Raw genomic sequence first — 26652 nt, forward strand, 5'->3', positions numbered from 1 at the left:
CAAACAAACGACCACTTCTGGCAGACCAGCTGCTAGGGCAACTACTATTTGATTCACTTTGTGGAGGTTCTCTGTCCTCTATCATGGTTCATCTAGTTGATATAGGGGCCAGACTGACAAATTAAATGGGGCTGTGACAAGGACCACAACCCCATGTTCTCTGGCTTTGAGGGCAGCCCTCATCCCCGGCATTCCTGCCTCAACATGGCATGTGATCATATTTATGACTTACTACCTAGTGGGAAAAAGGTGGGGAAAAACTTCAACATTTCTTTATTCTAAGCAAAGGAAACAATGGGCAGATTCTGCTGAAGACCAAATATATCTACTCCTGGTTGTACTGGAGGGAAATGACCACCAGTAGGTTCAGAGACTGGGAGTTGGACCTAAGCCAAGATACCTTTCATTATCTGACTCTAGGTCTCTACTCCAACTGAGGGGCCATGGTGACACTTTGGGTCCCCAAGTCTCAATGTCAGTTCAATAATCCTCAAAAAGCTTAGATATTCCCCTAATGTGAATTTGCCTGCACAAAGGGCCTGGGTCTCTTTGGAGAAGAACTGGGGGAAGTACTGATGAAAACACCTGCTGTGATGTTGTGGGGTCCAGGGAGAAACTCTGTTTCCCCTTCAGTCCACGGTTTCTGGGTCTGAGAATTAGCTCAATTAGGCAAGATATCATGACTATTACGAGGGTAGTTTTTGCTAACTCTCTCAATCACCCCTATTTGATTTCTTTTCATTGTATAAATTAACCAATACCTTCAAGGGCTGCTAATCTGTCTCACTTCGAGGGGCAATATGTCTATTGACCATCTCCTTAGCTCGCTGCTGGGCAAGATACTCTCTGAGAGCTCCACTGGTCTTGCCTCTCAGTGGGATCCTTGCCTACACCTTCCTTCTGATGATGAATACAACACCTGACCTCTATCATCCCCTTTGCCCCCAAGAACTCATCCTGTGATCCCATGATCCCACATCTATCATCAGCTCTGGCCCACAGAACATAGCCATTCCTGAACTTCTTGATGATGCTGGTGCCACTTTCCATCATTCACTCCTTTGTAACCAGGAAGTCTTCCAGGCATTTCAGGAACATGACCATTATAACATGACCATTCCTAGAGCTGTTCGGTCCCTTCCTCCACCATCTGTCTGAGTGTGGGTCATTGCTTCCTCTGGGTTTTCAAACACCATCCTAGCAGTGTCAGCATTGCTTCCAGGGCTTCTGACCAAGATGTGAAGTCCTATGCCAAGGCAGAGTGCTCCCTTATCACTAAACTCTCTCTATTCAACTTTATACTCTTTGACTCAATCCTATGACTACTCTCTTGGTTCTTCTGGGACATATTAGCTAGATCCTACAGCTCCTTTGCCATATAGCCACCTTTCCTTAGCCTGCCTGACTCAGATTCAGTCACACTGTCCTGAGATTTGGCCCTTGTCATTTATCTGCTTGCCAAGAAGGAAGATGGGGCTGGATTCTAACGGGACAAGTATTGTCCTATAAGATACTTGCCTTACTTGAGGCTTCTGTAGGATCTAAGAAAAGGGAATCAACAATCTTCTACATGGGATAAGGAGTAGATCACTTCTGCAGGCCTGGAGGATTCTAGGGAACATAAGGGTGCACGGTTCTCAATGTCCAAGTATGCATTTTCAAGCATTGGGGTCCCACTTATTCCCTATTAAGACCCTGACTTTGGAGGCCTAGAAATTTCACCTTCTCTAAAACTGCTATAATCAAGATTACAACTGCTGGTCCAGCTGACATGCTTTCCAGCTGGAGAACATTGGAGTTTTCTTATATGCCCCAAGGAGGTACTTGGGCCTTCACAGTTTGCCTTAAACCAGTGAGCTTCCCCTGAGTCTCCTGCTCTCTTCAACCTGAGGAGCACTCAGCCACCATTGCCCTGTCCCATGGACCTCCAAGAGTCTTTCCAGAGCCAGAGCCAGCTGGGCTCCACTCCCCACCAGTGACAGGGTCCTCGCTGTCAGCCGGCCTTGTACTCACCTCCAATTTTCCATTTAGAGTCCACTTTTTCACAGCCAAGTCCTGTGTCAACTGCCTTAGAGGTTTCCTGGGAACAGTGTGAGATGGAAAATTGCATGCAGAAGGTTTATCAGGGAGTGTTCCTGAGGGGTTCCTGAGAGACAGACAGGATTTTTCAGTAGGAAAAGCTGACTCACAATGGGGTTGCAAGGGACGACACCCCCAGCCAACCCTAAGAGGTGCTCTGGAATTGAAATAGCCCATCAGGTTTGGCTCGAATTGGGTGAGGGGGCCGAGCTTTTGTATTCCTGGTTGGTCAGTTAAGAGCATGGGTGCCATCCGTGGGCATGTAACCTTGAGCGAGGCAGTTCCTGGCCACAGAGGGTGACGTCCAGCAAATATATCCATTATGAGCCATAGGAGCCATGCTCTCACCAAAATGGTGTGGGTGCATCCTCTGGAGAGGGGTCTGGGCAGCCAAATGGGACCACTCTTTGTTCTCTTCTTTCTGCTCTTGCTCTCTCACCTGAGGTAGTACACAGGAAGGTCTTATTTGAATGGGAAAAACAACAAAAGGAACTAAGAAATATGGGGTGAAAGAGGAAACCTGAACATTTCAAAATCTCATCCCACCCAGCAACTTGACAGTTTGCTTATTCTTCCCTCCACACTCTGCATCCTAACACATGGTAGGCACCACCCTCTTACCCACCTCACTGAACCACCTCCAGGATCACAACTGCCTTACACTTCCCAGGACCCTCTGTGCCTCCCACAGTAGCATCACCAAGTGTGGCATGAACACGTGAAGTCATCAAACAACTCCTTTGTTATTCCTTCTGGCCAGTTACGGGGTTCCATGCCAAAGACAGGAGGGCCAAGATGGAGCAGAAAGGATTTCCAAGTATCCCAAAGACCAGAGTTTTTTTCCTAAAATTTTGGAGGAAGATGTTGGGATATGACACAACACAACAGATCTGAGGAAAAGATGTGAAGACACCATACTCTTTTCTCAAGCAGGCAAGGGGAAATTACGGTGAACCTGTTGGGAGTGATGCAGGTGCACAATTCTGAAGATGATGCTCCGCAGAGGAGGTGCCCACGCCCCCGGGCCGTGCGCTCAGGTGGGCAGAGCCCTGGCTTTGAACCAGAAGGCTTTGCTGGGGATCAAGAGTGAGGGACCAGGAAGTGGCCCTGCTGGAGCAAGTTTGTCCACCCTCTGGGGCTCTGCTCTAGCAAAGCAGGATCAGGAAAGAAGCAAGCTCTGTCTCACAGAGTCCTCATGCCCGTGAAACAAGAGGTCAGCACCACCTGCATGAGGACGGGGGCCAACATGCACTCCTTCTGTGCAAAGAATTGCCCTGGGGGCTTCTGTGTGGATGACTCCCCCAAAGAGAGAACTAGGGAGAGAGACCCGAGGACCCATCCCCCCGATAAACCTGTGGCTCGGTTCTGCCTGGGCGCCTTTTACTTAAGCTCCCTACAACTCTGTTTCCCCATTGGTGAAAAGGGGTAGGAACCCCAGACCTATGAATTCGTGCTAAGGACTAAAATACAGAGCACTGGTGTATCACTTCTTATTGCGGAATAACAGAAGTTATGAAGTTGCTTTAATGTTCCGGATCCTTCCAAAGAATACCAGCTGTGAATCAGGAGGTTACTTTCTTTTTATTATAATCCCCCCCCCCATGTTTAAAGTACATCATTTTCTGTGAATTGAAGGGTCACATTCTCTATCATTAGCTACTGAGAAGGCTTGACTTTGGCTAGCATTTTGAACTGGCTTTAGGGTAAAAAAAAAACCCTAAATTCTGTAGATGGCAGTATCTTTTGGCTGAAATCACTGTCCACCCCTCCCACACCCTCCTCATTTCATGAGCTTCCTCCCTGACCAGCTGGGCCCTGGGCTAAGCAGTGAGGCTTCTCCAGAACGGCCTTGAGACTTGGGGGCCTGACCATAGCCCCCAAAGCCAGAGGGGGCAGTAGGGTGACGCTCCACAACCCTGACAACAAAGCCTACAGGATGCAAGCTTTCTAGAACCCCAGCCTCCCCGCAAAGCTGGGCCCCTCCCTCCACCACTGGCCCTCTCTTCCACTGTCATCAGCAGAGAAAGGCAAGTCCACCAGGTGGCCCTGACCTTCCTGTGACGTAAGCAGGCCCCAGGGCAGCCCAAACATTGGGCACATTCCTGCTGAGCCAACCTGAGTCAGACCCACCCAAAGGTCATTGTATCTGCCCCATTGAGAAACCAGCTGAAATCCCACTCCTTCTGGCAAGTGACAGGAAACCAAGAAGACACCCTGGCAGTTCTGAGGTTAACAGGGAGGGTCCTGACAAGCCCAGATCTCTGGTTTCTGTTCCTCCCAGGGTCCGGGGCCCTCCCACCCGTTAGTCAGGGATCTAAGTGAATGCAAGATACAGGCAAGTGGGCGAGTGACAGAGGCTGCCAAGAGGTCAGGGTGGTGTCACCCTCGCCTCTACCACTCCAGGCCATGGCACACAAGACATGTGTTCATGAAGAAATCTCCCCCTATTGCCAAACCACTCTCAATTCTTCCCAAGGCAGGGAATCACATCTGGGGAGTGACAAAGGCCACCCACAAGTGATCAACCACAAGCATTTGGATAACTGAATATAAACCAAGATGTTTGTCACAGTTTGGTGTTGTTAACAGTCAGAAAAGAGTAGAGGAGAGGAGAAGAGAAGAAGGGAAGGGAGGGAAGGGGAGGAGGCAGGAGGGGAGGAGAGGAGAGGAGAGGAGAGGAGAGGAGAGGAGAGGAGAGGAGAGAAGAAAAGAGGAAGAAGAGCATACCTGCCCTGAGCCCTGAACCCCCATGTGAGTTTGACTAGGAGATGCTCCTATTTGTTCCATTGACCAAAGGAGGCATGGGATTGGTGAACTCAACACAACAAAATAACAAAATCAGGACCAAATCACTATGAACCAAAAAAAGAAAAACAAGAGAAAGGACCCCAAACTGTTATTTTATTTGGAAATAAAATGCAAATTGTTATAAAGAATAATGGTCAGATTGCTATAAAGCAATTCATAGAGCACTATAAACGGCCCCTGGTCCAAGCACTTGATGCTCTGCTGAAAGGGGATGCCCACGAGGCGGGGGAACACAGAGGATATAAAGAGCCACCAGCCAAACCCCAGCCCAACCAGAGGGAGTGGTGGGGAGCCATCTGCCCTGGTTCTCAGGAACGCAGGCCCAGGGCAGATCACCTCATTTCTGAGTGGGAACAAAAGCCTTTGACACATCCTGCTCCAAGAAACAGGAAACTCAGAGAGGTTTGGGAGGGTTCCAGGAGATGACAGATGGACGAAGGACCGACAAGGGTCATAGGGGTCTTGAGCAGCACGATCCTTACACACTCTTGAGAGCTCCAGCGTGGCCACTCAGGGATTGTGTCATGTGGGCAAGTTTCTTAACTTCCCAAAAACTCAGTTTCCTTATCCGTAAAATGACAACATTAAATTATCGTGGAGCTTGAGTGGGACCCCTCTTGGCACATGCCTGCACATCACCCTCCGCGCTGCCTACTGCTTTCATCTTCGGGTCAGTTTTGCAGAGTTTGGCAGAACCGAAGTACTGAGAGGGTGATCACCCCGCGTGGCCCTTCCCTGCCCCGGATGCTCACTCTGCGGTGTCACCTCCTGCAGGCCAACGTCACTAATCAAGACGACACTAGGGCAAGACCCCAGGCTTGGGACTTTCATTTCTGACCTGCCTCTGAGCCAGTCACGGTGGCTCGGTTTACTTAGCTGGGGAAATTTGAGTTTTGGGCTCCGTGGTCTCTGAAGTGCCCACCAGGCTAACAGCAGTTGAGCTTGTGCTCTCCTAAGGCACAGCGTCTGGTAGAGCAGAGTGGCCGTGTGCATGGTGAGCATCTCCAGAGATCCAGGCCAGGGCTCCCAAGCCAGCCCATCAAGGTCCCCCCCATGAGAAGCCACTGTCGGGGAGCAGTTATTACAGCCCTTGCTGGGACTGCGGCAGAGAAGTCAATCTCCAGTGTGTTCAAATTTCTACCAGGCTTACGTCTTGCAAAAGAAAGCAAGGTCGAGTGGGTTCTCTCATTTGTAAGGCCACCCATCCAGGCTTAAGAAGACATTCCTTAAACAGATGCCATCTTTAAGAACCCCAAGGAGCCAAGTGTTAAACAAAAGTGGAACTTGAGATATTTTTCTCTTGGTTCCCTTTTATGAGCCTCTTGCTGCATGCTTTGCAGTTGCATTCTCGGGCACACTCACACCTTGAGTACAAGGGCACGCACACATTCACAGCGGGGTCCTGCCCGAGGGGTGGCGATTCCTAATGGCCCAAAACAGCACTCAGTTTTGGCACTGGTGGGAAGTTTAACAGGGTTTTTCTGGACAGGCCTGTGGGATAAGATACCTCCCAGCTGCCGGGGGAAATTACCAAAAAAGGCAAATGAGGAAAAAGTCCTTTCCAAACACATCAAAAACATCCTAGCTCCTTGTGCACAGAGATGATCATGGTTCTCCCAGAACCATGGAAGGTGCTCAGACTTCCAGGTTAAAAGAAAATTGTATTTTTGCTCCTGGACTCCCCCATAGTGTTTGTCACTTTTTTTTTCTTTTTAGTTTATTCATGAGAGACACAGAGAGAGGCAGAGACACAGGCAGAGGGAGAAGCAGGCTCCCTGTGAAGAGCCCAATGCGGGACTCAATCCGAGAACCCCAGGATCACACCCTGAGCCAAAGGCAGATGCTCAACCACTGAGTCACCCAGGCGTCCCTGTTTGTCACTATCTTATTGCATTGGCCCCAGGGAAAAGTAATAACAGCTTTCTGGGCCTCAGTTTCCCCATCTGTGAAATGAGAATGCTTATTAAATGGCATCCCAGATCCTTTCTAGTTGCCAAATCAAGGGAACATTCTCTCCAACAGATTTTTAACCCCGTGGGGCCATGGGTCACTACAAATCTCTGGTGAAAATGTGGACCTTCTCTCTAGAAGTATATGCAGAGGCTCATAAACACACAGAATTTATGCACAGAGTATGAGAGAGCATTCAGAAAATCCCTGAAGCCTTCACAGATGATGGGCTTAACCCTTTCAGCTCTAGGAGGACATCTCTAAAGACAATCTCTCCGAAAGAGGTGAAAGGTATGGCAACTGGGCGAGTGTGGAAAACTGAAATTTTAATTTAGAAATTAATGCAGTTATCTCATTCTGAGCTTTTAAAAATTGAGCCATAATTCTGTATAATACTTCAAAAGATAAGGGATGGGAGATATGAAAGCAAGGTTCATTACTGTGATAAGCTATATAAGCTGCATCTGAGACCAACTGGAAGCGCGGAGTCAGATTCTGATAGAACAGGTATTAGGCAAATACCCAAGGCTGCAGTCAATGACTTGAGTGTTTTCCCCAGATGTTCCACCCATGTTCCAGGGCAGGAGGGGGGCTGGCTACAGCCCAAATCAAATTTTTATATTCCTGTAAGATAGTGCCAGGCACTCAGTTTTCATCAGCCCCATATTGGAGGCATCAAGGCGCCACGTCATGGTTGGATAACTGTGCATTCAATCCATTTTACTGAAGACAGGACAAATAAACTAAGAATCAAAGCACCCGATGACTCGTGTCAGAGGTATAAATTGAAAGTCAGCACTTGTCCTGCATATAATCTAGCTGAAGAAGAGTTTATGGCGCAGAAGCCTGTGTACGGACTGTTGCTACTCCTTCTTGAAAGGAAAGCTCCTAGCGTGTATGTGTGTGTGCACGTGTGTGTGTGTGTGTAAAAGTGTAAGCATGGGAGAATGTGCATGCATTTAAAATGCTCACAGCTCACAGCTTTAAACAATCCACCCACCCCAGGAAAGTGGGAAAAAAAAAAAGAAAAAAAGGAACTCAAAAATTTCTGTTTTACTTAGACATAAAATGCAAAGGCCATGGTCAAAATCGTAGTTGAAGTAGTGATTTTAAAGAGTTGCTGGTTTCCAAACGTGTCCCAGAGTTGGAGTATATCAGGGACTCTCCACCGCGTCCTCACCCACTTCAGTACGATGTGCATGTCCTGGTTCAAATACCATTTTTCAAAGGAACATTCTGGAGATTGTAGATGCTCGTATCCTCCTACTCTGCAATGATTCCAGGCAACAATAAACAGGAGCTTAATAAACAGGAGTCTTTGCCCTGTTTACTCAAAGACCAAGGCTCTGCATTCTTCACTGGTGTCATCCCATGACACCTGGCACAGTGTTTGTCATGTAGTTGACCATAGCCAGTCAGTTGAATTAGAAGTTACTGCTCTGAAGCCAGTGAGTGAGATGTGGTGGCGAGCACAGGGGATAAGACATGAGACACGGAGCTCCAGTTCTGTCCCCCACTAGCTGCTTTCCTTAGGATCTACTTCCAACTTCCCTTGACCTCTGTTCCCCTCTCAATAAATCAAGAGTGTGAACAAATATGAAATCCAAGTCCCATTTGGCTTTATGCTTCTGTGAGCTCGTTAACAAGAACTCAGCATCAGAAGGAACTCACCCTGAGTCTGCCCATCCTGGACTTGTAATCAAAAGGGGTGTAAAGAAACGGGCAATTCTTCAGGCGTGAAGTAGGTACTGGCTGTGTGTGCTAGCCACAGTGTTTCTAAATGGCTTCTGATTTCTTTGGAACCTGAAGCCTGCTCAGGAGACCATCTGCGTTTTTAAAAATCCTTGAAATCTGTCCTACCTGAGGGTTGGGTTTGAAAGCTGCACTATAGGGCCACTCTGCCTTAGGAAGCACAGGCAATTATTGAAGTCCCCTGGGTAGTAAGATGCCTTCCATGAGGAGCAGAGCTCTGTGTGCTACACTGGTGGTACCATGGGCTCTGGAGGACAAGGATGGAGATTGAGGTCCTACTTTCTTGAGCCTACTCGGAAGATGCCGGCAAAGGAAAAATAGGGGTCAAGGGGCCAAGAGCTCAAACTCAGGAGCCAAGTGTTGTCCCTGATCCAAGTGTCATCCCAGAAGCCAGAGCAAGAAGCTTTGGTGGAAAGCTGCACTGAAAGAGAGGACAGTGTCTGTTCTGAAAAGACCAATGTCCCCACATGGACCTTCAGGGCCAATCTTCTGCAGACACCGCTGTTCAGTGCTCCTACCTTGGGGGGACCTCCTGGCCTCCCCCATCCAGGGGGGCCTTTCTCAATCCCTCCTCCACCCCTCAGATACCCTGAGCCTCCCATCCACCAGGCCTGCTCTCCTGGATGCCTCGTCATGTCTCCACTGTTGCACTTAAGTCATTGCAAGGTGATGGCTCTGTCTGCCCTGTTGGAAGGAGGTTCCTTGAGGCAGGGTGTGTACCTAACGCGTCTCTATACTTTCAGTACTTAGTACAGTGCCTGGAATGTAATAGGCACTCAACAAAAGTTGAATGAAAGAATAATTGAATGAATGAATGAATGAGCAAAGCTGGCAAGGTGGGGACGACTTGGGAATGCATTCACACAATACACATTTATTGAGGGCCAACTCTGTTGCTGGGCCGAAGGGACAGTGGAACACACAGGGTGGCATTGGTGGGAGACGGGGCACTCGAAGGCTCTGCACTCCATTGAAGGGCTTGCTGGCCCTCCGGGCACTCGCTGGAGTGTAGTGCAGTCATCAGCTCTGTGTCTAGCTCATTGTCTGCTTTGCAAAACCAGTCAGTGTGCAAGTGAACACAGCCCGTGCTAATGTGGGCACCTCTGGTCCCAAGGAGATGCTTGGGAAGGTTTAGCAGGGAAATGATATGCCTCCCCAGGGCAAGGGCGAGACATTGAGGGACCAGACACTGGCTGCTTTGGGGGGTGGCTGAGGTCCGTGTAAGGTCAGGTTATCCAGAGAGCTGAGGTCCTGAGTGCAGAATGTACAATGTATAGAAGGAACAGGATATGCAAAATTCAATTTTATAGTGTATTAAACCAGGGAGAGAGAGGAAGCATGCACTCCCCTAGTTCACATGGCTCTGCTAAAAGAGTGTGAACTTCTACTCATCCTCAAACCAAGTGGCACGAGGTACAGGTTGGGGGTGTGTGGGCATGTCTGTACTCTCTGGATGGAAATTCGTAGCAAAATGAGTGTCAGTGGCTTTCTCTTATTAGATGACTTAACCTGTCATGAGCCTGATAAGTAAGAGTCAACAAGAAAAGCCACCCAGAGTCGAATGCATTTTCTAACAGAAGGGGCATGGGATCCACCCACAGACCCACCTATCAGGCCCTTGACTTCATCAAGTCACTTCACATCTCTGGGCCTTAGGTTTCTCATGTGAAACGATAGGGGACCCAGACACTAGAAAAGTCATCAGTAAAGCCAAGAACAGCAGCTCACAGCTCTGGAATCCACGGCAGTTCACTTCCCTGGACCTCCCTACAGCCAGGTGAGGCCTACAGACCAAGGGAACAACCAGATGGGGCAAAAACTCTAACATTATTTTCCCAGGCTCCCATGGTGGTTGGTGGAGTTAGCCCATGAGCTTGGGTCCCTGACTCTTGGGTTCTAGAAAAACTGCCAAAGCCCAGAGGAATGAGCCCCAGAGGACGGTGACACAGTGGAACCACACAGGAGGGGCTGGGAGCTCTTTCCACCCCCTCACTCAACGTTCTGAGCACTTGCCCTCAAATGGTTAACTGAGGTGACTCAAGGGCGAGCATAGGGCTCAGAGACTCTTTGATGTACAGAGTCTCACTTGGCATGGAGGGTACATGGGGGAAGGGAGGAAGTGGTGCTTTGGTGGTTTCGTGTAATTATTTTCCAAGACTAACAGGATGCTATTCTCTTCAAACAAATTTGATGTCCTTGTGCCCTCTTGCCCTTGATTCAGATCAATTACAAAGACAGCTTTCCCCAAGGTGATCTGGACATGTGCCTCTCCTTTCAAATCGTCCTTCAGAATGCCTTTGATGTGTGGGTCCTCCCTCCCCAGGCACGTTTTCCTCAGCTCAGTGGGCCTTCGAAGCACTTTCTTCCCAAAGTGGTCTTTTTCCACATAGTTTCTCAGTAGACGTTTCAACATCAAGTGGGACACACATTTATGTGAAATGTCACTTGAGCATCGGGCTGCTTCTCAGATGGAAAGCAGTTTGGGGCCTATCGTGAGCTTAAGGTTCTGCCCGTTAGTGATGGAGGGCTCACGCCAAAGGCCCAAGAGAGATAAATGTAAAAAAGTGAAGCCACTTTTACTCACTCACTCACAGGCGCAGCATGAGCTCTACTCTGGGCTGAGCTCTGCCTACAGAAGAATCGAGATGCTTGCATCGTGAAAGGGAAGGCAGACATCAGTGGGTTGCGAGAGATCGACGCTATGAGGAAGGAGTGCCTGGTTGTCAGGAAGCTCCAGAGGAGAAGGCTGGAGAAGGCTCCTGCATGGAGCCTGGAAGGATGAGTGGGTTTCCTTCCTGTTCTTTATCTCTTGAAGATGGTGACTCATCCACCATGTGTTGAAAAGAAAAAACTCCACCTGCAACGTTTGCCGATTTCCTTGGTGTAAATACTCCTGCGGACCAATAGCAAGTCTCAGGCTATCTACCGGCTGTGACCCCCGCGCCCCCCCGCCACAACAGCATACCGTTGTGTCCACCGGACAGATGTGATGGATGTAGATACCTTCAAGCGGATAGATAACAGTGAATAGCTGACGGTGAAAGATTTAGGAAGTGATAAGTTTGAGTGTTTATTTAATTATAAATTGTTAAAAAAATTTTTAGATTTTTTTTATTTATTCATTCGTGAGACACACAGAGAGAGAAGCAGAGACACAGGCAGAGGGAGAAGTAGGCTCCCTCTGGGGAGCCCCATGTGGGACTCGATCCCAGGACCCCGGGATCACAACCTGAGCCGAAGGCAGATATGCAACTGCTGAGCCCCCCAGGTGCCCACAACTTTATTTTTAATAGTGGCCGTATTTAATAACCAGCTCCCAGAATTCCAGAAAACCAGTCAGCTGTCCAGCTCACCACAGGGTTATCCCTTCAGTTACCTGTACAGCCTTGCAAGCCTCCCCCACGTCCCTGGTATTATGCCATCCTTCTGACCGGGCTCCCTGCCTCAAGAGGAGTTGCTCTTCCTCCCACTTTCCCACCACTCCCCACAGTGTGGCCATGGTAATCTTTCTAAAATGCACTGGGACCATGTCTTTCCCCTGATGGAGACTCTTTGGTGGGTATTCCATCCCCTCCCTGCATGATGCAGACCCCTTGCTCCCACACCTGTGTCCCTGCCACCCCCACCTCCAGCATCCTATTCTCCCAGCACAACCCGCGGCTGCCCTGTTCCCCTGCTCCCTACCGCACTTTCCCTTCTTCTTCACACCCAGTGCCCTATCCTCCAGGTCCCCACTTGGACATGACTTTCTGGGGAGACTTTCCCTCGCTCACCACCCCTGAGAAGGTCCCCGTTGTGCTGCCACAGAGCCTGGGCTTGAGCCATCGGTGCACTTTCCAATTGGGTTGTAAAAATAGAGCTGAGTGTGGGGCCAGGTGCAGACTGCCTGGCTGTGACTCCTGGCTCTGCCACTTACCAGTTAGGGGTCCTTAGAGAAGCCAGTTCACTCTCAGAGTCTCTTCCTCTCCTGCAAAATCAGGTAATAGCAGCCCCGACCTTGCAGGCTTAGAGCAAACCTCCTACGCTTCAGCCCTACCGAGTGCTTGCAGCAGAACCGGCCCACAGCAAGGGCTCCTAGGAGGGAACTAATACTGGCCCTTGACAGGCCGCCACCAGGACCCGAGCTGTAAGGATAACACATCAGGGGTCAGTAGATGCTCAGTGACTCTGCCGAAATGAATGACCCGAGGAAAGAACAGATAGGAGAGGGAAAAGCTGGGTATTCACTGCAGAGAGCGAGCCCGGCAGGAGGCCCACGACACACACACTCTTGGTGGTGGAAACAAGCATCGGTGCAGCCCCAGAAAGACTCTGGAGACCACTGGTGGGGATCGGATGCGTCCAGCCCCATTTCCCCACCTAGTTGTGGTAGTGAAGCACCACAGACAGGCCAGTTGAAACCACAGCCACAGGCACTTATTTTCTTGCAGGTCAGAGGCTGGAAGTGCAAGGCCAGGGTCTGGTGGAGTTGATCCCGAGGAGAGCTCTCTCCCCGGCCTGCAGACAGCCGGCTTCTCACCATCCCCACGTGCCCTTCCTAGGGGCTTGCACACACCAGAGGCCCTGGCATTGAGTCCTTTATGAGGACACTACTCTTATTGGATTAGGGTCCCACCCTCATGATCTCATTTAAGCTTAGTTACTTCCCCAGACACCCCATCTCCAAACGCAGCCACGCGGGGAGCTGGAGCTGCGACGTGAGAATCTGGCAGCGACTCAAGCCTTCAGCCCGTGGCCTTCCTTCCCCCCCAACACACGCCTCCTGCTCTTCGCAGGAAGAGCAGCCCCGTGTGTCGTGGGCTCCGCACTCTGGGGACAGGCGTCCCATCAGCGCTGCCAGCGGGCCAGCTGCTCCCAGCACCTCTGCTAACAACCGGCTATGTGTGTCCGCTGTGTCTGGAGCCCGAGAATTTGTTTTTTTAACTGGGGACCTTATTAGCTACTAACTGCTGAGAGATGAGAAATTGCAATCAGACCATTCAGGTGCTTGGCCTTTCAGGTAAAATTTCCTCTCGGGGGCCCGCCTCCGTCTCCGCCTATTCCGAATTTTCCAGCCAGTTCCATTCTGTCAAGTAATTATTTACAAATTAGATTTCCAGGGAATACATGATCAGAGAATGCTAGCACCACACACATAAATAACAACAAACTATTTCTCCAAATAGCCCAGCATTATTAGGAAACTCAAGGACCTGTCGCCCACTCTCCCCACGCTGACAGCACTTATCAGCCCTTGGTCTCCCCGCCTGGAGCTGGGGATGTGTTAGGGACACAGGGCGAGTGACAGAGAGCCCTGATCAGTGCTGTGGTCTTGGGCTATGATGGAACAATACTCTTTTCAGATCATCTTCTCAATTCAAAATACGCAGGCACTCGATAAAAATAGGAAGCATTTATTTGCGGTTTCATTAGAGCTATAATAACGGCTTGTTGTAAAGCATCTACTATTTGCAGGAATGGGCCTTCAGGCTCCATCAGCTCTCTGGTCCTCTCTTTTCCAGGAACAGAACAGCAGAGTTATTTGAGCGCAGCTGAAGAGACGAAGTGGGCCGGCCTCCCTGCAGCTAGGTGTGGCCCTCTGGGCTCCGGCCAGGGATGTGCAAGACGAAATGTGCAGAGGCGAAGGAAGGAGGGCTCGCAGGACGGCTGCTTAATAAAAGCAGAAGGGAGGGGAGTGGTGTCCTTTGTCCTCTTCCCCTTTCCTTCTCCCTGAAATATGGATGTGATATGGCAAATGCCCACAAGTATCTTGACCGTGAAATGACCATGAGGTGGAAGCCAATCATGCATGGACTGGAGTGGTAGACCAGCAGGACAGAGGGGCCTGGGTCCCTGGTGACCTGAGAGCGGCCACCCCGGGCCTTGGCTGCACACACCAGACTTCCTTGGTGAGAGGGAGATGCTTTACCTCATTCGAGCCGCTGTTAACCGGGGCATTAGATGCAGCCAGGCTGGTTGTAACCCACGCCACGCTTTACACACGTTCCCTCCACCCAGGCAGAGATGCATTCAGGAGCTGCGTGCTGCATTTCTGTTCCCTACGCCCGCTCACCCCCCAAAGGCTCCCAGGGCCATTTAGGATGTGAAATCAGTCCTGCCTTTATTAAAATCCACGGCAGCAGAGCCCATGCAGAACTGACCCTCACCTGCCAGAAGTACGTCAAGGTCAAAGAATCAGCATTGATTAGTGTTTGCTCTTTGCCTTTTTCTGAAGACCTCATGATAGAAACGTGGGAGAGCGGTGATAGTGTGTGTGTGTGTGTGTGTGTGTGTGTGAGCAGAGTGGTAAGTGTGCAGAGTGGTGTGTGTGCACCCATGTCCGTGCCCATAAGCTCTCGTGCGTGTGATGATGCTGGAAGGAGAAAGGGAGAGACAGAGAACAGAAGAAAAGTGTGAGATGCTGCCAATGAATGGAACTGAATTACCATTTCCTATCAAAAGCACCATGATTCTGATTAACATTTACATTTAAGCACTAACTCATCTGCACTTAAGGGTTGTTAAAACTCTAACCACTATAGCAAAAAATTTAGTATAACAGCTCGACTTCATATAATTTTATTATTTTCGATAAAAACAAAATGTTAAGTGTATAACTAAAAGTGATTGGGTTTTTATGTTTATGTAAGACTCTTCACATAATTAGAGTCACCAGTCTATAAACTTCATTGTCAACGCAGCCCCACGTTTTGGTGTAAAAAGGGCAATCACCATAATCCCAGGATACATCTGATCGATTCTGGGAAATACCCGAATAACTATGAACCTCCCAGGGAAAAACAAAAGTCATTTTTATATATCTTTGATGATATATGTTACTACACTCACATATTTCAAATAAGAATCATATAAAAATAATAAAATAGCAAGAATAAGACCCACTAACATGCTGAAAGTAGCTTAGAGTTAGTAATCAACCAGATCACACACTTTACCCTGAAATACTACAGTATTTTTCGAGAGTGTTAATGGCCTCTGCCTGCAAGAGTGTCAGACCCATGTTCTTTTTTCCAAAAACCAAAATGACAATAATTAAACCAGGCAGCTGCTGCCCCCAGTAATATGACAACCTCTCCCCGCTCCCTGGAATTTGCTGGAATCACCCTGCTTGAGCTCATCTCATTCGAATTAGCTGTTCCCTCCCTGTGCCCCAGCAATCTGGGTGAGTTTCCCATCTATTAGCTGAATTATTCAGATGTTTTCCCACAATGGCACTAGCAGTGCTCATATAACTAGTTTCTAAATCAACAGTGAATTACATTATTGACAATCTGAGCAGATTAATTAAGAAATCTGTCAGGAATGACACTATGAGAGCTGGCTCCTTTTCAAGTCCGATCCTCAGCCTTCGAGATAGACTCATACCTGATGTGCTTTCGGAAGCGGAAAGGCAAGCTACGACACCAAATCTGGGTTAGGGAGACGGCCCCTCTGGGCTGCCAGGAAGAGCCAGGGTGGGCTGGGGGCAGTAGGCAGGGCACACGTGCACACACACGCACACACACACCCCATGGGGTTACTGGCTGGCTTACATCAACTAACAAGCAAGGCTGAAAAAAAAAATGTTCTATGCAGAGTAGAGCGCGCGCGTGTGTATACTGTTGTCACTCCCAGGCACGGATTCTGGTAACAGGAAACATCACGAATATGCCAGAAGAAGCTACCTCGGGACGCCTGGGTGGCTCAGCTATTAAGCGTCGGCCTTCAGCTCAGGGCGTGATCCTGGAGTCCCGGGATCGAGTACCACCTCGGGCTCCCTGCACGGAGCCTGCTTCTCCTTCTGCCCGTGTCTCTGCCTCTGCCTGTGTCTCTCATGAATAAATAAATAAAATATTTTTAAAAAGAAGAAAGAAGAAGAAGAAGAAGAAGAAGAAGAAGAAGAAGAATCATCTACTTCACCTTTTGGGTTTTTGAATGCTTATGTTGCAACATTTGGGGTCTCAACCTCCAAAGACTAAGCAGCCTGAGAGAGACTCCCTGTGGTGCTCCACGCTGAGAAAGCAACTCCTCTATCCATCTATTTTTTTCCCTTTGAAATAGAAGTTTTGCCGACTTTCCAGATAGTCTGACATCCAAAACCCAGCACAAAATCCAAATAAATTAGTGAAATACAAGATAAGAATATCATAGTATTCCACCGCTCTATTTGATTTAATTAATTCAATTCAAAGAGTTTGAATCACTAGATCAGTCGCGATAGTTCTGCAGATTTATAGTAGCTGACATGTAGGGTCTGAGGTCTGAAGTCCCAGATTCAACTCCGATCCCAGTCCCTGAGGAACCGGGTGGCCTTGAGCTGGTCACTTGTCCCCCAAAGCTCAGCGTTCTCACCTGTAGCCATCCGTGCCTCCCAAGCTGCAGTGAGGACCACCAGGGAAGACGGGTTTGAAGGGGTATATGGCTGGCATTCCAAGCACGCTTGTTACCCGACACACAGCTGCAGGAGGTCGCCTCATTTCATGTTCACAACAACATTTCCTTTGGTTTAAGAGTAAGAATGCTGAGGCTCACAGATGTTTACATAAATATTCCAAAAGAAAAAAAAAAGCTGGACACACACCACAGTCATTGGGCTCCCACGCTGAGGCTGGGTGCCCTGGGCCAACGGGTTGGAGCTGAGTTCCTTCAGGTGAGTCAGAGTTCTCCAAGAGGGTGGGAGGGGACGCAGTGTGGGTTCCAGGCTAGGAAGGAGGGTATTCCAGAGCCTCCCCTGGGGAGGAAGGTACCCAAACCAGAGGGAGACTTGCAGGTGCATGTTATGTCTAGGGACCAGTAAGCACTACTGGACCCAGTCTGTGCCTACAGCCAAGGAGTTAGGTGGAGGCTAAAAGAGAGAACAGGATAATAATACCAATCACAGTGATTCTCACCTCTGGAGGATGAGCTCTGCGGGGGGGCACCGTTCCAGGTGTTGAGCCCGTGCTTGTGCCACCACGTGATAGTTGAAGACACTAAGGTGTAGAGAGGTTCGGTGACTTGAAATTGATTGTGAAGTTGACTTGAGAGTCTGAGGAATGAGGAGAGAACATTCTGTCTTCTCAGAACTCTCCATGAAGCCCTCCCCACCCAGAAAGCAGCCTCAGGCCAGCCTGAGACACCGTCCAGGGACAGTGACAGGCGAGCAATCAGGCTGACTCTACCTGAGGCTGTTGAACAGAATTTGGAAGGACTATTTTCCTGGTACGTTGCAAAAACAATTCCTACATTTTGTCTCTTCCACCTCCAGATTCTGTGGTTCCATGAGGCTCAGGGTGGGGTCAGTTTTGTGACTTGGTATTCTCCAAAATCCTCACTGGTCATATCCAACCATCTGAAAGAATGTGGGACAAAGAAGAATGGAGTTACACACACACACACACACACACACACACACAAGAGTTAATATGTGTTATTTCTGCAGGGCTGGAGTCCAGAAGTAGGGCGGTTACTATTTTTTCCTTATGATCCTCTATATTTTCAAATTTTCTACAATGGCCACTTGTTACTTTGGTAATCAGAAAAAAAATCATCTTAAACAAAAATAATATGTAACCACAAATGGCTAACAGAAAGCCATGGCTTCTGGAAGGCTGCAGATGGAAACGCTGTGGGCCGTAGTGGAAAAAAGTACAGAATTAGCAAGTCACAGCCTGCCATGTCTTGACTGTTACACTCCGGGCAAGTCATTGACCATTACACTCCGGGCAAGTCAGACCTCATTTCATCATTCACAAAATGAAGTTACAATGTTTCCTCAATAATTTCACTAGATTTTTAGAAGAGCTCAAGCCAATTATGTATTTAAGGTGATTTGTATAATGTAAAGGCATCCCTGTTGTCATTACTCTTATCGATGTTGTACTATTAGTATTAGTATCAGTATTGGTATTATTGATGTAGAGGCAACCTGGACACTCAAGAACAAAATTTTTCTTTATATGAAAATATTAACATAGATGATAACTGTTCTTGTAGGGCAGTGACATTACAAATGAAAATAAAGGGAGCCCCTTCTATTTGTTTTTTTACAGGCATTGATTAGCCTATTGATAGAGATTCAATGGCTTTAAAACCAATCAGTCAGGGATCTGGAGAGAAACAAAAGAGTTTTCTTACATCATCCTTTTCCCAGTTTTAAGATGAGCTATACATCCTTTAGGCCAGATGGGAAGGTCCTTCTGCAGTAACGCAGCTTGCTGTGGAGGATGACTTTCCCGTGGCAGTTGTCCTTGGTCCTGACACTGCTTTTGATCTATCCTACCAAAGAAATATTCATCCTTAGCAAGTGTAACCCTTTTCAGAGAAACCACAGAATGGTCATTTTAAATAATTGTGATCCTGTTTTATCAAATAGCATTTATACATAGACCTGCAGTATGAGATACTTTAGAAACCTGCACGCCAAGTAAAACAAAATATATCGTGCAGACTCTTAATTTATGACCAGAAGAATGTGGTTGTAGTGGTGGAGTCTTCCCATTCGAGTTGATTCCATAAATGAAAACAAGAGGTTTGTCCTTAAGTGGTATTGATGATACCCGTAGCGATCACGTTTGTCAATTTCATTAACCTTTCAAATTAGGTATTCATAACGTGCTAATGACAGCATAACACATCATTACATTATTCAATGTAATTTCATGGATATTATGTATAGTTGACCATGTTAGAATCTCTTGTCTTTACAGCTGTTAGAAAACATTATACTTTCCAAGATCATTAGGGATGTGTGAATACCAAACAGCTACAGCTCAAATAATGGTCCCTGCTTGGCCTTGAATTCTGATCAGGGCGTGACTAGACAGTTTCCACCGAAGCAGAGCTAAACTCCCTGGAATGTTTTGTGTAAGAACTGAAGAAACACAAAGCTGACGGAGAGCTTGAGAAGTTGTTTAATTACATTCTTGGCCTTCAGATTGGCAGTGATAAATTGAATTATGGCTCAGCAAATAGTGACTCCCTCACCCCCTTGGAAGAGAGCACACTTTCCTGCCCCGTGACTATGGGATTGGCCAGGTGCTTGTTCTGACAATGGGATGTGAGCAAGCACAATAGGAACAACAGTTCTTAAGCGTGCATGCACGGTCATTCTGTCCTCTTGAGCTCCTGTGCTCGCAGCATGAGAAGAACATGGCCCAGGTGGCCACTTCCCTATGGGTCCCAGGCTCCTGAAGCAGGAAGTCCCCAGGCACCACCCATTCCAAACCCTCACCCACATGTGAGGGAGTGTAAATCTGGCGCCTGAAGGGATGCATTGAGAAGAGCCAAGAACGACATCCATACCTTCCTACTCAGAACCCGCTGCCCTTCCTTGAGGAGATGTTTCAGAAAGAAAACACAATCGACTTAACAGACAAGCAAGTATCTTACATCTGGGTTGGAAAATGCAGGAAGTAGAGGTGTATTTACCCATCAAGAAAGCACTTCCAGAGTCCCTAAGTGATCAAATCCACTGAGGCATGCTGTCCTTGCTACAGAGACATGGTCTCCTTAGAAGTTATCAGGTGCTCCTTCTCTTTGAACCAAGACCCAGCAATCAGTGCAGAGCCCTGTGAGGCTTTTATCTTCTTTCTCCCATCGGTAATTTGATTCTTCACTGACAGATGCCGCCAGGATTTGTTCCTTCACTCATCATTCCACAGTATAAATACAGAAGCAGCCGCGTCGATGGAGCAGCCTCAGTACTTTCACTATCTGGTGACTGCTTGCACTCTGCTGGCCTGCCAGCCAGTCTGCCTCAGTGAAGGGGCTCCCATTCCAACTCCGCCCTCTGCTCTTTACCCCACACATTACTTCTGATCTTTACCACCCTCTGGGAAACTCATTACTATCCTCCTGTTACAGATGAGGAAAGGGAAGCTCGGAAATTTGCTTTCCAAAGGTCCCAAGTCACTGAACATCTGAACCAAAATCCAAATCCAGATCGGTCTTCTAAACATTTCTCCTTTGTTCCAAAGCACACTTTTTTTTTTTAATGAAAAAAGGACACAAGCCACGTTTCTTAATAACAGAAGATCAGCAATCACAAGGAGGAGATTTCTGGAGAGGAACTCAACTTATCTTATTTCTAAAATCCACAAATACCAAAGGGAAATTGTTAAATCACAACTGGGAGTGTTATTTGCACTTTACTCCGCTTTAATTATAAATCTATGCTGATGAAGAGCGTCCCTGTTTCCTCTACAAAACAAACCAGAAGGCCCTTTGTCACACCTGGACGTCACCCAGGGTTTTGTCATCTCATCTCTTGGTCCTTAGAGTCCCACCTACAGATGCCTAGAAGGTATCTTTTGGTAATCAAGGTAAACTAAGTAAAAAGAAGCCAAATCTCAGACAGCTACTGAAAGGGCGAGTAAGTCAGGCAACCCTGGCTTAAAAAAAAAGGTAAATAAATAAGTCATGCTCTAGATGTTAGAATAGCTGCCAGTGCAAGCAGGTTCCTAAGGCTGAGGAGGAGGTGGGATGGGTGCCACACTACACTGGAAGACCACAGCCAAGCTCAGCCAGAAGACGATTAGGGGTGGGCATGTAGTTGGTGACTGCAAAGTGCCCTGAAGATGAAAGAGCCACCTCAGAGCAGTGGAAGGACCCAACCAATACTCTCCCGAAGGAGCCAACAATGGTGGCCACAACCTCATGCTGTCCTTGCATCTCACTCAACACAACCACACATTCAAGGTGGTGGAAGAAGCCACTTTTCACATCAACTCAAAAAGAAAAAAGAATAACTGTTGTGCTTCTGCTGCTTAACGACAGGACAGTGTTTCTGTCCTGGTGGGGCTTGACCACACACATCGGTCACACCTGTCAGCAGAAGTCAGTTGGACTCTGTCCAGGCTGCCTTTCTCACGGCCGCTCACACTTGCAAGTGACTATCCAACCACAGAGGACATGGGCTCTGAGAGGCAGACGTGTCTGTCCACAAGAGAGGAACCACAGACAAGCCGATCAGCCCGTCCGCCATGCGGGGCCTCCACTGCCCTCCATCCTAGGCAGTTACCACAGTGCTTCCTGCATCGCGAGAGCAGGCCCCACCCCGGGTCTTGGGCTCGATGGAAATGTCTCTCGGAGCTGGGCTGCTCTCTTCACGCCTTCACACGAAGCCAATATATATTTGTCAGTTTTCTCTTGTTGTTTTGCTCATTAGGAAGGACCTGCTGTACATGGTAACACCTGCCATAAGCTTGCTTCTTAGCTGCTTCCAGCCCCTGTACCTTCACCTCCTGGTGGAGCCCGTCTTCCATGGCTTCACATCTGTCCCTTCCTCTTTGTCCTTTCCAAAGGCCAGCCTGGAAGCTTTGTGAAGAAAAGAAGGGGCAGGTGTCCAGGGAAGAATGGAAATGTTCTTCAATGCCACATAGAGGAGAGAACACACGCTGTAGCATCAGACTGACCAGAGCACAGCTTCCAACTCAACACGTTGGCCATCTGGTTGATCTGGGCCCTGAGGTTCCTTGCTACAAAATGCCGAACAGTTAAGTGAAAAGGTTTGGGCAGAGTTCTGGGTGGGTGGAAAACACTCAACAAACGGCCACTGTTATCAAATATTTTTAGAGCTATCAAGTCAACAAGGGTAGACTCAACAAAGACCGTAGCTCATAATGTTAACTAGCATTTATTGAGTCCTTACTGTGGGCCTGGCTCTGACCTTATGTCATTTAATCTGTTCAACAATCTTATAGCGCAAATGTTGTCATTATTCTCATATTGTAGAAGATGATGCTAAGATCCAGAGAGGTTGAGTAACCTTCCCAAGGTTGCACAGTAAATGCTGTGGTGTAGGCACAGACAGTCTGACTATCGAGGCCACTTCCCTAAGTACTGTGATACGGTGACCCCTCTAGCGAAGCTGGCGAGTCAGGATCTCCATCTGAGAATCTACCCCTCTAACGATTCATTTTTGTTTTTTTCTGTTATTTTCTCCAGGGAGGCTAGAGTAGAAGGAATTTTACAAAGGGACACGAGAGCCAGAATGGAAGCCCAGAAGCAACAGTCCGAAGAGAGATAAATCTGCAGACTGAGAAAACCCAGGCAGTAGACAGCTACCTTGAGGCTTGACCTAGTTCACATTCTCTAGGAAGGAGAAAGCAGGGCGAGGCTTAGATTCTCCAGATGATAAAGTCCAGGGTAGAATCAGTAAGGGGAGGGAAAACAAGAGAGGGAAGGATAGACAGCAAGCACAGGTGGTAGGTGACCAAGCTGCATCGCTCCACTGGCCAGCGAGAGACACCAGGGTCCCTCTGCCACGTGGAACCTCTGGAAACAGCCACAGAAGAGCCTTGCCGTGGACTGACCCACCCAAGGGAGCAAAGTTGGGGAGCTATTGTCAGGCCCCTACCATCTCCTGCACCTGCTCACAGTCACCCCACCAGTAGTGAGCACCTACACTTCCCGGGGGTCACCTGGCCTCTCTGGGTAGCCTCGAGGCCTGGGTTAGTTAGGAGGGCCAGTGGTCTGAGCCTCCACATCTGATGCAGCCTCTGACCTTGCCCTGCTGGGGATGAGAGGCTCAGAGACAGCAGAAGCCTCTTCCTGAGTAGGAGCCCTGGAGCCCAGGAGACAAGGGAGGCCTGGAGAACTCAGAAGGCAGGGGAAACCGTGTCTGATTCAGGGCCCTGGGGTCCCTCTGAGAAGTCAACGGCAGGCAGGGGGGGTGCTGTGCTGTGCCTCGGTCTTGGGCTAATTTTCAAGTCTGGAGGGGGTGCTAAGTTGCCCAGAGCCACCTTTGCCCCCAAAGCAAGGGGACCAGACCGTCCGAGCAGTGCGGAGCATTCACGTTCTCAAGATCGAGGAAAACCCAGAGCCCAGATCGAGCACCACAGGCTGAACTGGAACCGTCCTGACCCTGCTTGGGGGAGGCCTCTCTTCTGAGCATCCGTGCAGAGAAGGGGAGATCTCGGCCTACACCTGTCCCTGCCTTCACTTAACCGCACGCTTCTGGCTGAGGCCTTGAACCTCTTCTGTGCAAGACCAGTCCTAACCAGGCCTTGCCAGCCTCTGGAGCCTCGGTCTCCTCCTCTGTGAAAGGGGATGAGGGCTCAGGCTGGTCTGACGACGGCTGCCATGAAAGTCAGAGTGGGAGACGTCCGAGAAGGCAGGGCTGTTGTTAGTGTGCAGGAGAGCCAGCTGGGCCCCGGCGGCCCGAGGGAATAGCTTTCAGGGAGCTCACCTAAAATCTTGCCCTAAACTTCCCGTCTGAGGGAAGCAGAGGCCAGCCCTTCCGTGAGCCCCTTGCTCCCCCGAGCTGAGCATTTGTCACAGCCACAAGAAGAGGGGCATTCCCTGACCAGGGGAGCCCCTGCCTTGATCCTGCACCTCAGAGGCCCCCGTTCTAATGTCCCCTGCCACACCTCTCTTCAAGGGGGTGGGAGTCTACGGGGCCAAGGACGTGCCCCTCAAAGCACATGATCCCCCTGCATTGTGCCCTGGGCACCCAGGACCCCAGAATTCCTGGCCTAGAGATCCCCCAGCCACTTTTTAGGGCCTGTGTTGCCTGCCGCTTCCCTGCTCTTCCGTCCTCCTCTAGAAAACCCACTGTGGCATGTCCAGCCCTGAATCCAGGGGGACCACGTGCCCCGTTGGAGATGTGACAGTGGAGCTGGATGCAGGACCTAGAGCATCCACGCTGGGCAGGAGGCCCCCGCCAGTGGAGTGAGGTCCAGGATGCACCTCGAGAGGGATAATGCATGTAGGGAGGACGTCTCGGGACAGCAGCAGCTGGAAGCCACCTGCTAAAGCAGCTGCACTAAAGCCCCAAGGGCTGTGAATTCCAAGTTTGAGGCTGGTCCTCCAGGTCGAGGTAAGGAGGCGTTTCACTCAACAGTTTGTAGGTCAAATGCATAATCTTAAATATTAAGATCCTTAATACGTGGGCTCCCATTACCTGGGCACCTGCAGATTTTCAGGGTCATGTTCTCCTTTTACTCATCCCTTCTAACACCTTCCGACGTCTGCAGGGGCTTCATTTATCTGTGGGGGCAGGAGAAACATTGGAGCAGGAGATGGTGGGCAGGCACCAGATTCTCCTCCACCTTGGGTATTTCGTTTCTCCCCTATCTGTCCTAAGGGATTCAAGTCACCTTACTAATGAAAAGAATGCACTTTGAGAAGCCTGTGCTCCCAAACCTCGCCTGGTGTCCATTCCTTCACTCATTCATTCATTTATTCAACAAATATTTGTGGAGTGTGTGCTCGGTGTCGGGCACCATACCCTGGAGACACAGCCACGGACAGAAGGGGCGGGAGGAGCCTCTGGCCTCATGGAGCTTAAACTGTAGTGGAACAAGATGCACCCGACGGCAGTAAGCCACCTGGTCAGGAAGAGCTGCCCCCACCCCTACCCCCCGGCATGCTGCTCGGTGCACGAGGAAGCCCAGGAGGCTTGGGTTGGGGAGCAAGACACCTGCCTGTGGTCACTTCTCTCCTGAGTGCCTCGGTGGGCTGGGGCCGGAGCCCCCGTGCCTTCCATCCCCAGGCCCCTCCCGTGCGGGGGATTAAGGATCGATCCTAATAACGACATCAGTTCACTCGTCTTGGCTGGAAGACGCAATGGCTCCTTCCTTCAGTGCAATGTTGGGAGCCCAAGAGCGGAGATGAATCAAGCACCACCCACAGAGATAAACTGGCATCGTGATCGACAACGGCGGAATTTTTTTTTTTTCAAAACTGATAAACAGGAAAGGAGTTTTGGTTTCAAAAATCAACCGATTTCCTTGCTGAGCCGTATCTAGGTTGTGTATCGAAGAAAACAAAAATAATTCTGGGCACAGAAGGGAGATGGAATATTTCTGCACTCTACACTGGGCCAGGTTGGCTTACTCCCAGCCATAAAGGATTCTGGTGTCCCTTTTTAAATAAAAATAAATAAAATAAAGCAGATCAACCCCGATGGTGCGTGCCAGCAAATGTGACATAGCAGTGGGTATTGGTGGGTGGTGTGAAACGCTGCCCAATTGCTAAGAGCGCAGCAGCCCCGTTGTGAAGCAAACAGCTGGGAGGAAAACACAGGTGTGTTAACAGAGGCCAGCCGTTCCCACTGCCCTGCCCACTGCACCCCTGCCCCCCACCTCCCACACCCCTGCCGGCCAGGGTCACGGGGCCACAGCTGGCCACAGGGAGGCCCGCTCCAAGAAGGCAGGCTGACGGGACAGCTCTGCCCAGCCGACGACCCTGCCAAGGTCACAGCCCGGCTCCACCTGGCGCCCCCGAGCCCCCTGCCCCGGGGCTGCAGCTCCATCCATGCCCAGAGCCCAGAGCGGGGCGGGGGTCGGGGGCTCTGCGATGGGGCTGCTTCCTGTTGCTGAAAGGCCAACAGCCTCATGAGGGTAAAAACACCCTCATGTAGGACGTGGACGCAGCTCTGAGGAGGCTCCAGGCACTCCGGGGTCCCCGCGCTGGCCTGGCCATGTGGCCAGGGGGGCCCTCAGATGGTGGTGGGGACAGTGACGTGTGTCCCATGGCATCTCAGCAGGGAGCCCGGGCAGGTTTCTGGAAGCCCGTGGAGACACTCAGGGCAGAGGTGCACCTGTCCTGTGACCCTACAGGGGAGCGGGCTGGCAAGCTCCTTCCTCCCCTCACGGGAGTCACCCCCTCCCACCAAAGGGACCTTGGGATGACCTTTCATGTGCTTTATGTTTGAGGGGTCCAGAACTGTTTTCCACATGAAGGTTGGTCAAAAGGATAAAAAGAGTTGATAGAAAGCACTAGCATTCTTGTGGCCACTTTTTAACCGTAAAGACTGTAGTTTCATTAAATGACACATGTGTTTAAAAGGCCACGACGGACAGCCTTGGGTACATTCACTGCTGTCGTTCAGCCCGGCCTGCCCTGAGGACCCCTCTTTTCTCTCAAATGCAAAATTGCTCAAGCCAGCTGGACCCGGGGGTCCCCCAGGCCCCCGAAATTGTGCACCGGGCCCCGTGGAGAGAGCACTCGTGGTCCCCACTCAAGACTGAAGGCTACTGGATGGGTCACCCACCCCCCACCCCCCACCACCGGGCCAAAGGGAATCAAACCCCCGTTTGTTGAAGATGAACCAGAAGCACCATCCGTTCTCTCTTTCAGGGACCGGCCTGCGCGTTCCCA

This window comes from Nyctereutes procyonoides, unplaced genomic scaffold (assembly GCF_905146905.1).
Source record: "Nyctereutes procyonoides isolate TBG_1078 unplaced genomic scaffold, NYPRO_anot_genome, whole genome shotgun sequence".
Classification (NCBI taxonomy): domain Eukaryota; kingdom Metazoa; phylum Chordata; class Mammalia; order Carnivora; family Canidae; genus Nyctereutes; species Nyctereutes procyonoides.